This window comes from Tachypleus tridentatus, chromosome 7 (assembly GCF_004210375.1).
Source record: "Tachypleus tridentatus isolate NWPU-2018 chromosome 7, ASM421037v1, whole genome shotgun sequence".
NCBI lineage: Eukaryota > Metazoa > Arthropoda > Merostomata > Xiphosura > Limulidae > Tachypleus > Tachypleus tridentatus.
In genome coordinates, this window is record NC_134831.1 from 163416637 (window position 1) to 163431197 (window position 14561).

Sequence of the window (14561 nt, forward strand, 5' to 3'; positions counted from 1 at the left end):
AAATATTCATAATAGTGTATTAATTAAACGTGACGAATAGTATTGGATTAAAATATGACTGAATTTGACTTAAGATGTTATCCTGTAAATGAGAAAGAAGATTGGTTTAGAAACAAATAGAAGGAGGTTTTAATTGAAGAACTAAGAAATTAACGAAAGTGTGAAATATTATAACTTGTGATGTGTTCAGTAACATCATTGGTTGACCTAAGTATTGAAGTCATTTTAACAGTTTTAACAGCTAGGTTCACAAAGAGAGAAAGAATGACGAATAAAATTCATTATAAAAACATATCAGCCATTAGTTTTTTGTATTTTTTAATGCCTCCCGCTAGTACAGCGGTATGTATACTGATTTACAACGCTAAAATCAGGGGCTCGATTCCCCTCGGTGGGCTCAGCAGATAGCCCGATGTGGCTTTGCTCTGAGAGAAACACACACAGTTTTTTTAATAATGTCATTTACTGTAATAACTAAAACTGTTAGTTCTTACCGAGATGACATGGAATGAAAAGGATATTCTGCTTGTTATGATGTTCGTCTTACTTATTGTTGTTTTAGTGGTGTAGGAATTGTATTAAGTGATAGAACGTTAGGGTAAAAGAAGAAACGATTAACACTGAGGACACTTGAGTATTAACATGGAAATTTATTATCAATAAAAAATTTAATGAAAACAATTCATTATTATGTTTGTTTGTTATTAAGTAAAAACTGACAAAGGTGTATTTTAGTTGTGACCACAAGAAGGAATGAAACACGATTTTTAACTTTATAAAATTTCGATGTTTCCAGTTTTTCAACTTAATTTCAGTGAATTGTGAGCTTATATAAACCAAGCAGTTACTAATAAAAATATTTATGAAATGTTTCGGATGATCACATTAGTGTATAATAAGAGGTCGCCAAGTAGTTTAAAACAGTACATGTAAACTAATATTTTAACAGTAAATATTTTAAAGCTCTAACAGATGAAAATACCTTTGATAATTACTTACTGTTACTGTGTATTAATAGCAAACGTCTTCGACAATAGAATAAATTATTTGAGTTTTAATATGTAATGAAATATTTCATCATAAGTTTCGTTAATATTTTATGGTTAAACCTTCGTTTAAATTGTAAAACCAAACGATAATATTTGAAGATAATTAATGAATGATATTTTTATGTGACATAAATGTCTTTTAAACACAATGACAGAGGAGTTCATTATACTCATATATCATTGTTATGGATCAGTATATTTCGAAAACTATTTATGTTTCATATGATATTATGGTGTCAGCACTTTGTAACACTTAATTATAATAAGTATGAAAATAATGAAAAATGAAAGTCAACCTTACTCAAATATATAATTTAAAGCAGTGTCATATACTGTAAAAGAAGCGTCACCTACTGTAATAATAGAGTAAATAGAATTCAATTCCAGCCTTGTAATTTCGCTTTTTCTTTCCTTTAGTATATTTTATGTGAATTATAAAAGAATTACTAAAATCATTTTTAGGTCTCGCATTGTCTTCTGGTTAACTTGCTCAGAGCTATAAATCCGAGAGCTTATGTTTCGAATTCTATTGACGAAAAACCTTCCTATGCAATTTTGGTTCAATGGCATATTTTGTTTTGTCTTAAACTAAGGTTGAGGTCAAAGCTGAAACATAAAAATCGTAATCCGCTTTGTATTCTAAATAAAGGTTGTTAACATTATTTATTAATAACTGTGTACAATAAATTAAACCAAACAATAACCATATGTATTATATACATTTAAGGTTATCTAGGTTTCTAACATTACAACTGAGCTGTCTAAATCATGTCGTGATATTTCTAGTAATCGCTGGTTCTAAAAGTTTCTTGTTTCATAACAATAAAGCTCAATGACATAACGTTTTGTTTCTTTGGTATGATATAAGGATATAAATATCTGAAGACTTTATTTCTTTGTTAAAAAAACAAAGCCATATTGGTCTGTCTGCTATGTCCACTAAGGAATAATACACTGCATTTAAATGTTGCAATTACTTATACTTTTTCGCTATGTCATAGTGGACTATGTGAAGGCGATGTGTTAGCCGTTTCAGAATTTTGCTTCATGAATTAACACTTAATGACATTAGAAAACTTAACGACATGGAAATCAAAAATGTTTGGATAGAGAAAAAAAAACTGATATGACGTGTTGTGTTTATGGAAGAAACACTAAAGCTATTTCTCACTGTCCAATATATTTAATTACTGACCATATAGAAGACAGCGATTAAAATACAATACTTGAGGTAACCCTAATAATTTTTAATCCTTTAATTTTCGAAGGTGGTAGGTTCTAGAGGTTAGTAAAATATTTATAAAACCAACAGATTTTTACCAAACATTGTTGTTTAGAGTTTATAGTTGGAGAACCTGGAGGAGGCTGGGAGGACAGTTTACACATTACACATTCGAAAAGTTTCATCAGACATTCACCATATTTATATAATATATACATATGAGAAATCGTTGACTTTTCAGGTTTTATTACCCTGATATAATTCTCTTCATTGTACCCAGGATTTGTCTAATGTATTTGCTGACATTCAATTGCTATAAAAACTATACAACTGAATATCCTGTACACAAGTAATATAACCATGAAAAATTGAATAACATACAATTATATACTGAATAATTTTATCTTGTCTGAAATTTGGTTACTTTGTAAAATTATTAGAAGTCGTTTTAATATTGTTTTATTGTCATTTTGTTATCCACGTTATGTAAGAGAAAACATTTACTTAAACCACGTGAAACGACTGATATGATACAGAAAATTACACGGTTATATTAATATCAAATTAAATTAGACATAAAGAATCTTGAAATAGTGTATTTTAAAAGATTTAGTAGTTTTCATTCACTGAACCAAAGATAGTGTTTTGTCTGATAGTTTCTATCCTGTGCACTGTATTATTATTATACGGATAATTAGTTTCTGAATTTGATTATGTAGCATCTTACATGTAATTGTGTTAAGGCCAGAACATGAAACAGAAACAACGTGTTAAAGTACAGGAAACACCGATAAAAAACGGGTTTTGATACCCATGGTGGGAAGAGCCTATATAGCCCATTGTATAGCTTTGTGCTTAATTCCAAAACAAACCAAATAAACATGTACAGCAAGTCATTTGGTGTTTTAATAAACGTCTCTCATACAGAAGTATCTACAGTATTATTATGGACCAGTTATTATATACAAAACATATTCTTACACTGTGATATAACAATATGTTTTTGGTGTTATTCTATTTAGAATCCTATATAGTTGTACTGTTTAAAATTCGGAACCATAAACAAAACCTAAATTGTATAATATTGGAAGTCATTTAGTATTTTATTTTATGTAACTAATGATGAAAAATGAATAGCAGTGTTACGGTGTAATGATTAATCACAGAAAACACATCTTGATTAACTAAATATACACTTTCTCTTATAAGGAGGCTATTTTGAAACATATATATTACGTTATTGGTAACTAATAACAGGTGTTCTTTTATTGTATTGTAGGTATTACCTGGTAAAGAAGTCTGATAATAACTATAAGTTAGAATATGTTTAAAATTGATGTTATCATTTAGTCACATATGAACTAGTGCTGTTTATTTAGCTTGAGTCGTTACAGTTTGTTGTTAATATTTAGATGTAGTTTTCATTGTTAAACTATTAATTAAAAATGTAAAAAATAAATAAAATTTACTACACATTGTAGTCCTGAAGATTTAGCAGAGTGTTGATGATATTTGATTATATTAAACAATCAGTAATTGTCTAAGCTAGAGATCTATGTAAAACTTTTATAATATTTCCTCTTAAATATTACGCGTCATGAGCCGTTACAAACTGCCAGCCAATTTTTATTATACATTGGTTTTATCACTAGACAGACATACTATACGTTCAATAGTTCTATCAAATATTGTAAATGAAATGTTAAATATGTTCTTTTCACGTTACATTGTTATCAATCTATGTATTGTTGTGTATAACGTTATATAAATCGGTCTTTCTCGTGTGAGTCTTTTTCTGGGACGAAGTGTTCGGTTCCCAGGAGAGGACGTTAGAACCAGATCTACTGGCTCGTGGTGTTTTCTCACGTGCGCTGTAGCTGTGTTGTCTGGTAATTTCGCCACTCATGACCAACAAATCAAAAAACATTACAATCTTAATTGTGTTTATAACTCTCAAACAACCCATGCAAACCATGATGTTACTCTACACATTAAAATATTTTTCCTTTCTCTTTTCACAAAACACGAGGGAAACAATGAGAAACTCAGTTCTCTGACAACCTCAAAACAGGAAAATTTATTATATATAAATATGTACAAGTAAAGAGCACAATTAATTAACCATAACAAATAATTAGGTAAGTGTTTTAGATGTTTCAAAATCAAGAGCTGAATGTATCGGTTCAAACGTCTTCTGTCATGTGACAAACAGAAGTATCTCGTTACTGTGGACAAAGTGTACCTACCGACACGGTATGGCCGTGAGACAATCGGAGGGTCGCGGTTTTGAATCCAGGTCACACCAAACAAGCTCGTCGGGGAAACGTTATAATAAGGCGGTTAATCTCACTATTTATTGGTAAGAGAATGACCCAAGAACTGGCGGTGGGTAGTGATGAATACCTGCCTTTCGTCTAGTCTTACATTGATAAATAAGGAACGGATAGCGTACTCAGCTCTTGTGTATTTTTCAGCGAAATTCAAAAATCGAACAAACAAAATGTATACTTGCTTTGGGACAGAAAAATGAACTATACGACCTGTATAAAACATATATTATAACGAGTTTATGATTGTTTTGTGTTACAGATATAATAATTGAGGAAAATATTTAGATCAACGTTGTATACTTAGAGGCTCCTACCACTATACTGTAGGATCGAAACACATCGCCGACTAAGTTCCCCTTTTTCTTCTCGAGAACATTATGATGTGACGATCAGCTGAACTCATTGTGGTTAAAAATAAATAAAATAAATAAATTATGTTTTAGTTTGTTGTTAGGAGTATGAATACCTTTAACCAGACTCACCTCACATGTTATCGCGCAAACATATGATTATTTCTTTATGACAGTTGAAGTATTCATGAATTACTTGATCATGTTTCAAAGTTTCTATATACATATATAGAAATAATAGCTCCAATAAGAGTTACAGTTATAGTCGTCCAGAAAACAACAATATTAATATCACGTTATTACACAGTCTTTCTTCTTAATTTACAGTAAACTTTACATTTTTCCCAGTATAACATAATAATGAAGCTACTTTGTACGTTTACGTTTAGTTTTTTTTTACTTAAAATATGGTACTGTATAAATACTATTTCAGACATATATATATCTCTGTTTAAGTCTAAGATCACAACATTTGATATACTGAATAAAAAGTTCTTGTTTGTATAGTTGTATAGTTTAATATCTGTCTAGATACACTTGAATGTAGGATACTGTATTGCAGTGTGTATTATATCGGTTTCTTTTTCTGATAAACAGAATTTAGATTAAGTGATAGCTCTCCTTAAGATGTAGAGTGAAGTACATATAAAGTTGTACTTTTAACAATAAACCCACTTCCATTAATAATGGTTCATAAGTTTATGTTTAGAGAGAGGCCAGCTGTTGTGGTCAAAGTCAAGTATCTGGTATAGAAAGTCACCATGAAGAAATTACTCAGTGACAAACGTGTACGACAAAAAGGTTTATTTGATAAAACGCTAATAGTAATTTTAAGACGCAAAAACACTTCCAAAACTAGATAGAGTCACATTAATAATTATAACATGAACTAATTAAAACTTAAAAACGGGTGTAGTTTAACGGTTAACCAGTTTTTAATAATAATAAAACACATTGAGTTTAATGTGAATTACATTTTTTGGAACACCGCACAAGAGTTAGCGGTGAGTGTTCTTGTATGCTGACTTATCTCTAGTCAGTCATTCCATAACTAAGGACACTTAACACATATAATACTTGAGTAACTTTGTGCAAAATTAAAAATATTAAAAATATGTATGTAGATACTTGTGAGTCTTATTGTTAAAATAATGAAATAGTGGCTACAACACAAGACACAGAGGCTTGTATCTCTTGATTCTACATTAGCTACATGTGTCCCAGACGATTTACTGGTATATATATTAATTATTTATATGTGTCAATTACATAAAAATTGTGTGTGGGTCATATAGTTTTTGTTCATGTACATGCTGCTATATATTACACCTCCATCAAACATCAACAAAGAAATAGTTTTGGTGAAACAAAACAAATGTGTATATTCCAATGTTAAAGTTACTATGTAAGGGCTATAATATCACACATAGAGGTTTGTTTAGCTACATGTGTTCCAGGATTTTTATTGATATAGGAACTATTTATGTGTATTCATTATACATATTGACTGTGTGAGTCATATAGACTTTGTTCATGTACATAGTGATATCCATTAGACCCCACCAAACAACTTTATTTCCACTTTCAGTTTAAAAGTTATACCACCTCTACGTCAGCCAAGTTAACAGAAATGTTTTACATGTAAATAATAAATAATCACTAACAGCTTCGTATTGACTCAATGTGTGTTTGTCTCTGTATGTCTTTATAATACTCTAATTTGATTCTTGACGTTAAATGTTACTAGAATCATTCTAATTGGTTTTGATGTTCTTAAACTGTGCATCTTATTAAAAATACAACTATAATAGTTGAGTAACAGCACCCTAGTCCAACTGTATGTTTACACTCCAATAAAACGTAATACAAGTACCTAATAATTTAACAATTCTGGGTAATATAACTTTTATATATTGTTTGATAGTATTTCTATACAATATAAATTATAATGAATATTATACAAAGTACAGATCTTAAGTACTTGTTTCAATAATTCTTATTATGTTGTCAGAAACTAATATTGTGGTTACTCTTCACACATCAGTAATTAACCACATGCATGGTAACTTTGATGTTTTTCTATCTGTTGTTAAACTTTCTTTGTGTTTTGGTTGATCGGTCGGGTCTTGTTCTTGGTTATTAGATAACATTACTGTCTGTTGGAAATAAAATAAAAAAAACTATAACTTGATCTGTTTAAAAATGTGGACCTTTGTCCTTCAGGTACAAACTGGATGTACTGTCTGTTGTATGTCCATATAACTGTTTTCAGGTTGTGGATGGATATCCACCATAACTGTTGTGGGGGTTCATTAGATTCATGAGGGGAAATAGATAAAATCTTCAGTTGTTCATTTTGTGAATTTTATGGTTGTTTAATTACCACTTCTCTCCCTCTTGGTGGATCTTCACCAAATTCGGCACGGAAGTTTGTTGGGTTCATGCAGAAATGGATGTTAATATGGTATTTCACATTTTGTGTTTTTATACTTGTTTTAAAACGACTTTTAAACGTCCTAAGATAACATTTCATTAAGAAAAAATGTACATTATTTCCATCGAGGTGACGGGTATTCCAGCTAGTTATTAATAATACTTATAAAAACGGTTACTCCTTTTAAAGGTATGTCACCTCAGTTCATTTAAAGATATACTGGACTTTGAACGCCGTTACCAAACGGCGTATAACGAAAACATGATGGGAAACTATATTTTGAGGCTGGTACGTAAAAGTGATTTACATTACAATCGCAATCTCGGAACAACTACTCACTTCTAATCATTTTTGTATAGTTGTACTATAAATACATGTAAATCGTGATTCTTATGTTGTTTTATTCAGACCTCATGTAAATGAAAATGTGTAAATTTGCCTGTTTTTACATAGAAAATAGGTTAATTTCTAAATTTCATTATTCAGGTCACAAAAGCAAAGTTTGAAGGGATAATGACCATTTTCTGTACTTTTACAACACAAGCAAATAAGAAATAACACATACTATCCAGGAGTAAAATTTGTGTTACATAGTGTTATCTGCAACTGAATATAAAGCTGAGAGCAAGGCTATTAACCCGATATTTAATAAAATAAACAATGATATTAAAAAAAACGACTCATCAAAGCCCAACGGGAAAAAAAAGTGGTTCATGTTGTATCAATTTCTAAAAAATAATAAAACTAAACCCGCTTTGTTCTGAGGTAAGATCAAATTAATCTTTAAAGAACCAGATTCAAGCTTCCACATTACAATTGGATAGAACAATAACTCTGTAACCTCAGAAAAAACAAACCTTTTATGAACTATTATAAAACAGTATCCACCACATGGAACCTAAACAACTCTAATAATGAACAATTCGTTACTGTTAACAACACATAGACGGAAACACTGAAACTATTAAAAGACAACACTCCCTAATTTGTAATTAGATGTAACTCCATCTTTTTAACCGACAGTTCCGCCAAACTCAGAGTAAACAACAACATTTTTAAAGCCTCTATGGGGCTCTGTATCAAGCTCGTTAGTCTACGTCATTTTTGTTAATTCCCAAAATACACCAAACATACCAATCTCAGTACAAAAATAATGTCGCGTTCTGAAGCACGTCGAGAGACCTCTTCTACTGGCTAGCATAATTCAACACAAACTAGAACACGTAGTTGCGTGGTACAACACCCGCGGTTTGTTCTCTCTTTTCTGAAGCACAAACAATTCTATTCTATAAGAAACTAAACAGCAACATGAAGAAAGCTAAGAACGTAAGTTTCCAAGTATATAATATGCAGATCAAGGTGAACAAACAGTTAAATTTATTGATATTACCTTCACTAGTAGACTCACATGGAATGTTTATATTCACGAAATATGTACAATAACCAAATGTAAGCTATCTTCGCAAAATTGGCAGCTAGTTAAAGGTTGGAATCAATTTTATTATGTATGAAATGTATTCTAGTTTGATACTTCATCATCGTAATATGCAGTATGTCAAACTATCTTTTCGAAACACTCGGGACTCTACAATAACAAGTAACCAGGTTAACACTACGTCTTCTTATTTACACATACGAATCTGACTTCCAAAAAATTAGAAAACATAAAAAAATTATATAATGGATTTATCAACAAATATAATCAGAAAACAAAGTATTGTAATTTGTTACTATCAAAAATCACCACATTTATATAAATAATTGAAATGTGTAATAAATACACATCATCTCTGAACACTATACTAACACTCAAAGTTATCAACCAGCAGCTACCTTCAACATTACCTTTACAGATAAACAACCTGGAACTTTAAAACATCAGTTTAAATTTAAAATGTTCAAATTCGTCATAAATTATGTTCAACTTGTTCTATATGCTCATATTCTAACGTTTTGTCAGATTTCACCAAAGTAAAATGTATTTTTACGTCATATATTGTTATTGTTATAGCTGTTATAATTTACGTATTGCCGCATGTATAGTAACAAGGAAACCTAAGGTTTGATGCGAGTCTCTTTTAGAGCGGAGCGTTGTGCTCCTAGGTGTGGGCGTGAGAACTGGATCTTCTAGCTCGTGGTATTTGTCCACAGGCGCTGTCGATGGGTCGGACTTTGAAGCTTCGTAACTCAGAAGCAACCAATCAACAAAGATTACAATTATAGTTGTTTTCCTTATCACTGTGACAGATAAAGTATTTGTGAGTTCCTTGAATATTATTCAACGTTTCTATATAGTTAGATGAAAATGTTAGCTCTAATTATCAATGGTATAGTACAGGAAGTCATTTGGTATTTTATTAAACGTATTTCATGTACTCCTCAACTGTGTGTTTTTCCGGTGTGAGACTATTTAGAATCCCATACAGTTGAACTCTCTAAAAGTCAGAACTATAAACAAAATTTTGAAGTGTAGGTAGTCGTTTAGTATCTTATTTTATGTATCTAATAAAGAAAAATGAATACAAGTGTTACGGTCTAGTGATTAACCAGAAAAAAAACATTTCTACCTTATTAAATAACTATAAACTTTCCGTTAAGGGTCTATTTTAAAACGTATATAGTTTAGCTATCAATAAAGCTGGATTTCGAATTTAAATTATTTACGAATAATAGAAAGAAGTCCAAAAATAAATATAAGTTAGAATATTTTTAAATTTGATGTTATTATTTTGTTTCAAATAAACTAGTGTTGCTAATTCATCTTGAATATTTATAGTATGTTATTAATATTTATATGTAGGTTTGTTTGTCAAAACATGAATAAAAATGAAACTTGAAAATTAATTTACATTATGGTCTCGAAGAATTGGTAAGGTTGATAACGTTTCTTGTAAAACTGTCGGACAAATAATCTACGATAGCGCCCTCTGTTAAACAGTTATAATATATATTGTTAATATATCACGCTTCAAGTCCAAAATTTTTTACTATACACCAGTTTGATAATTACACAGATATTATACTATATGTTCAACAGTTCTATCAAATATTGTTAATGTTAAATATGTTATTATCACGTTACATTATTCTCAATCTATGCATTGTTGTGCATAACGTTAAAAAAATCTATCTTTCTGGTGCGAGTCTTTTCTGGGGAAAAGAATTCGGATCCCAGGAGAGGGCGTGAGAACTAGAATTCCTGACTCATGCTGTTTTTCCACGTCTGCTGTTACTGGATTGTATTGAATTTCTTCGCTTGGAACCAACCAACCAATAAACAGCACCACCATAGTGGTTTTCATTAAGTTTCAAACAACCCTCTCCATATTAAAACATTTTTGTTTTCTGTTTTCAAAAACCATCGGCAAAACGACGAGAAACTCAGTTTTCTGACAACCTCAGAACACAAAAAATTCTTAATCTCTAAATTTTCTAAATATGACGGTCAATCACATTGTTAAAAGAGAAAACCAAGAGTTAGCGGTTGGTAGTGATGACTAGCTTCTTTCCTTCTTGTCCTATACTGCTAAATTAGTGACGGCTAAAGCAAATATCCCTCGTTTAGTTTTGTACGAAATCCAAAAATCAAACAAACAAAATGTCTACCTGCTTTAGGATAGAAAAATGAACTATTCAGCTTGTAATAAAATGTATATTTTGATAAATTTATGGTTATTTTATGTTACAGCTGTAAGGAATGGCGGAAGGCGATGTTACCGGAACGGCAAATCCAGTATCTTGATTTGTTGACTGCGTTATTTAGAAAGAGACATTTTGTTTAGGTTGACAAATTAACGTTAAACAGTACGAAAAAACTTGTTAAATATACATGAATCTGTTTTTGTTTTATATTCAATTTTTAATATTCACTATAATATTGTACATAATATGTCCACTATAGTCTATAAACCAAGTATTTCACACAAAAATTACCATTTCTCTCTACATATTTGTGTAACATATTGTGTCAACATTGGCTGTTAACTGCGGTCTCTTGTACTTCTTTGTGGTCTGCCAGTATTACCTTCATCGTTTCAAGTACCTTCTGTACTTTATATATTACTACTATCTTTAAATTTATATTTCAGTTTTACATATGTTTTTGTTTTTATAATTCACAAATCAGAGACTCTACAAATTCTGCACATTAAAAATGAAAATTTGTTTACATTTCTCGTCAGTTCATGAAATGACGTATGGTATCTCAGTAACTACTTCACCCATCGTCTTGACAAGAGTTCGCGGCAGGATGAGAATTTCCAATACTAGGAAAAGATAGTATTGATCTATACAGTTTTTCCCAAATTCTACAACAGAACAGGAAGTTATAAAACTTCTGTCTTTCATCAAATGATACTAAGGTATGTTGAGGTGTAATTCTTATTTTCTTCACGTGTTTACTATGTAGTCTGATAAGAAATATAAGTTAGAATAAACTTCAAATTGATGTTTGTATGTAGTTCATGAGGAACCACATTCTAGACATTTGACATACTTGTGGCTATTGATTACTATATATTATTGTAACCTACAGTAAACATTCCAAGACATATATATCAATTGTTAAAAATATTTTTATAACCCGAAAGTAGATGGTTACTTTAAATTTTTCTTTCCCATCTCACCCATTCGTGAGTAAATTCACAATGTCTGAATTATGTTAACATTATATTTTTCCTAAATTCGAATAGTCCACCTGTGACACAGTAGTAAGTCCGAAAACTTATTATTCTACATTTTAGGATTCGATGCTTCAAACTGGTTATAATGATAAAATTATGACTTTCTAAAAGAAAATCAGGATATAAAAAGTCTTAATATGCTACCAGGTGAGATGTTGTAAAACAATTAACAATATAGATATTATTTAACAACATCTTCTTAACACTTTTCACAATGTGTTATTTAAACAATATTATGAACAATGAAATCCACTGATTCATATAACTGTTAATTCACATGTTTGTTTAGGATTAAACCACGAATCATATGCAAGTTGAAACATATCACTCTTATGTATAATAAATAAAGAGATTAGTATCATTTCTTCATGGTTTATTAAATAAATATAACTAAACTGTTATAAAATACGTTAGCATGTTGATTTGGAATTTTAAGATTTTAAATAATATGTCTAAATCACCTTGTATTATTTCTCATATTATGAACTATTTTGTTTTGTTTTTTTTTATAAAAGTGAATTTTAAATGACACAGTGTGATACTTGTTTGACATAAAGAAAAGACATAAGTATCTGAAGGCCTTTGGCTTCCTTTTTAAAAATTAGCTAGATCTGTAAGTTCTGTAAGGACTCTAAATAGAAACGTGAAGAAAGCTTACAACGAAAGTTTTCAACTATAAAATACCAAGATAAAGGCCAACAAACAGTTAAATTTATTGGTGTTACCTTCCCTAGTGGACTCACATGAATGTTTACTTTCACGAAATATATACAAAAACCAAATGTAAATTATCTTCCCAAAACTGGCAACTAGTTAAACGTTACAATCAATTGTGTTAAAATAACATATATCGTAGGTTGATATTTCAATATTGTTAAATATGTCCTTATTACGTCACATTGTCATCAATCTATGTATTGTTGTGTTAAATTCTGGGGACGAGTGTTCGGTTCTCAGGTAAGGACGAGAAAACTGGATATTTTGTCTCGCAGTGTGTACCTACGCCCGCTGTAGCTGGAATGATTTGAAGTTTCGCTACACAGATACTAACAACCAATAAACAATAGAATTTAAGGGTTTAAAGTTGTTTTATATTGCAGCTATATAAGAATAGGGCAAAAAGTTTAGCCCAACTTTGTGTACTCAGAGGTTGAAGGCACTGTACTGCAGGACCGAAACACATCGCCGACTACGTGCACCTTTCACTCTTCGAGAGCATCATGATGTGATGATCAGCTACAATTATAGTTGTTTAAAAATAGCACAAATAAATTATATGTTTGTATGTTATAAAGAGTGTGAAACCTTTAATTAAACTCACCTCACATGTTATCACGTATGACTAATTCTTTATGACAGTTGAAGTATTCATAAATTACTTGAACATTTTTTAACGTTTCTATACAGTAGATAGAAATGTTAGCTTTAATAATCAGTACATAGTCGTCCAGAAACAACAATATTAATATCTCGTTAATTTACAGTCAGTTTGTTCACGTCTCTTACATCAAATCTAGTGATTCGATTACAGTGGCCCAAGAGTTAGCGGTGGGTGTTGTATGGCAGACCTATCTGTAGTCAATCATTAAATAATTAGGGACATTTAACACATGTAATACTTGAGTAACTTAGTGCAAAATTAAAAAAAAACAGCAGCAACAAATATATAATTTTAGTGCAATAAAAAATATGTATATAGATACCTGAGTGTCTTATTGCTAAAATAATGAAACAGTGGCTACAGCACAACACACAGAGATTTATTTCTCTTCATTTCACAATAGCTACATGTGTCTCAGACGATTTACTGATATATGTATGTATAAATTATTTATGTGTATTCATTATACATACTGTGTGTGTGTTCGGCAAGACACCAGTCGATCGTCGAACCAGTTTAAGGCCCTTACGGACGCAGAATGCCGCTCAAGAACAATAAGACGGCATCTACAAGAGAAAGGCTTTAAAAACTGTAAACGTCTTCAAAGGTCACGCCTCCTTACACACAACTCGGTTACACTTTGATGAGAAGCATCAAACATGGAGCGTAGAAAAGCGGAAGAAGGTTTTTTTCTCTGATGAGACAAAACTTAACCTGGATGGTGAAGATGGTTTCCATCGTTACTGGCACGATAAGTTTACCAACCGGAGACATTTTCTACAGGACACAGTGGTGGAGGTTTCATCATGATCTGGGGCGCTTTCTCCTTCCATGGAACAATGGAGTTTCAGGTTATACAGAGGCGTCGAACAGCAGCTGGCTACATTGGCATGTTGGAGAGAGCATCCTTATTTACTGAAGGCCCTCGCTTGTGTGAAAATGACTGGATCTTTCAGCAGGACAACGCTGCAATCCACAATGCCCGCAGAACAAAGGACTTTTTCATGGCGAATAACGTGATTATTTTGGAACATCCAGCGTGTTCTCCTAAATTGAACCCCATTGAAAATGTTTGGGGGTGGATAACAAAGGAAATCTATAGAAATGGACGTC

At 31.1% G+C, this 14561-nt stretch overlaps 2 long non-coding RNA genes across 2 annotated transcripts in view; both read left to right on the forward strand.

The window, feature by feature from the left end:
• Positions 1-13371, forward strand: part of LOC143258206 (uncharacterized) — a 29758-nt gene extending 16387 nt beyond the window's left edge. Inside the window, exon 2 of the long non-coding RNA XR_013032192.1 lies at positions 11567-13371. This is a non-coding gene — a long non-coding RNA (uncharacterized LOC143258206). The remainder of the gene's footprint in view (positions 1-11566) is intronic.
• The window catches only part of LOC143258208 (uncharacterized), a 309532-nt gene that overhangs the window by 211237 nt on the left and 83734 nt on the right, over positions 1-14561 (forward strand). The gene's annotated exons all lie outside the window — the stretch shown is intronic.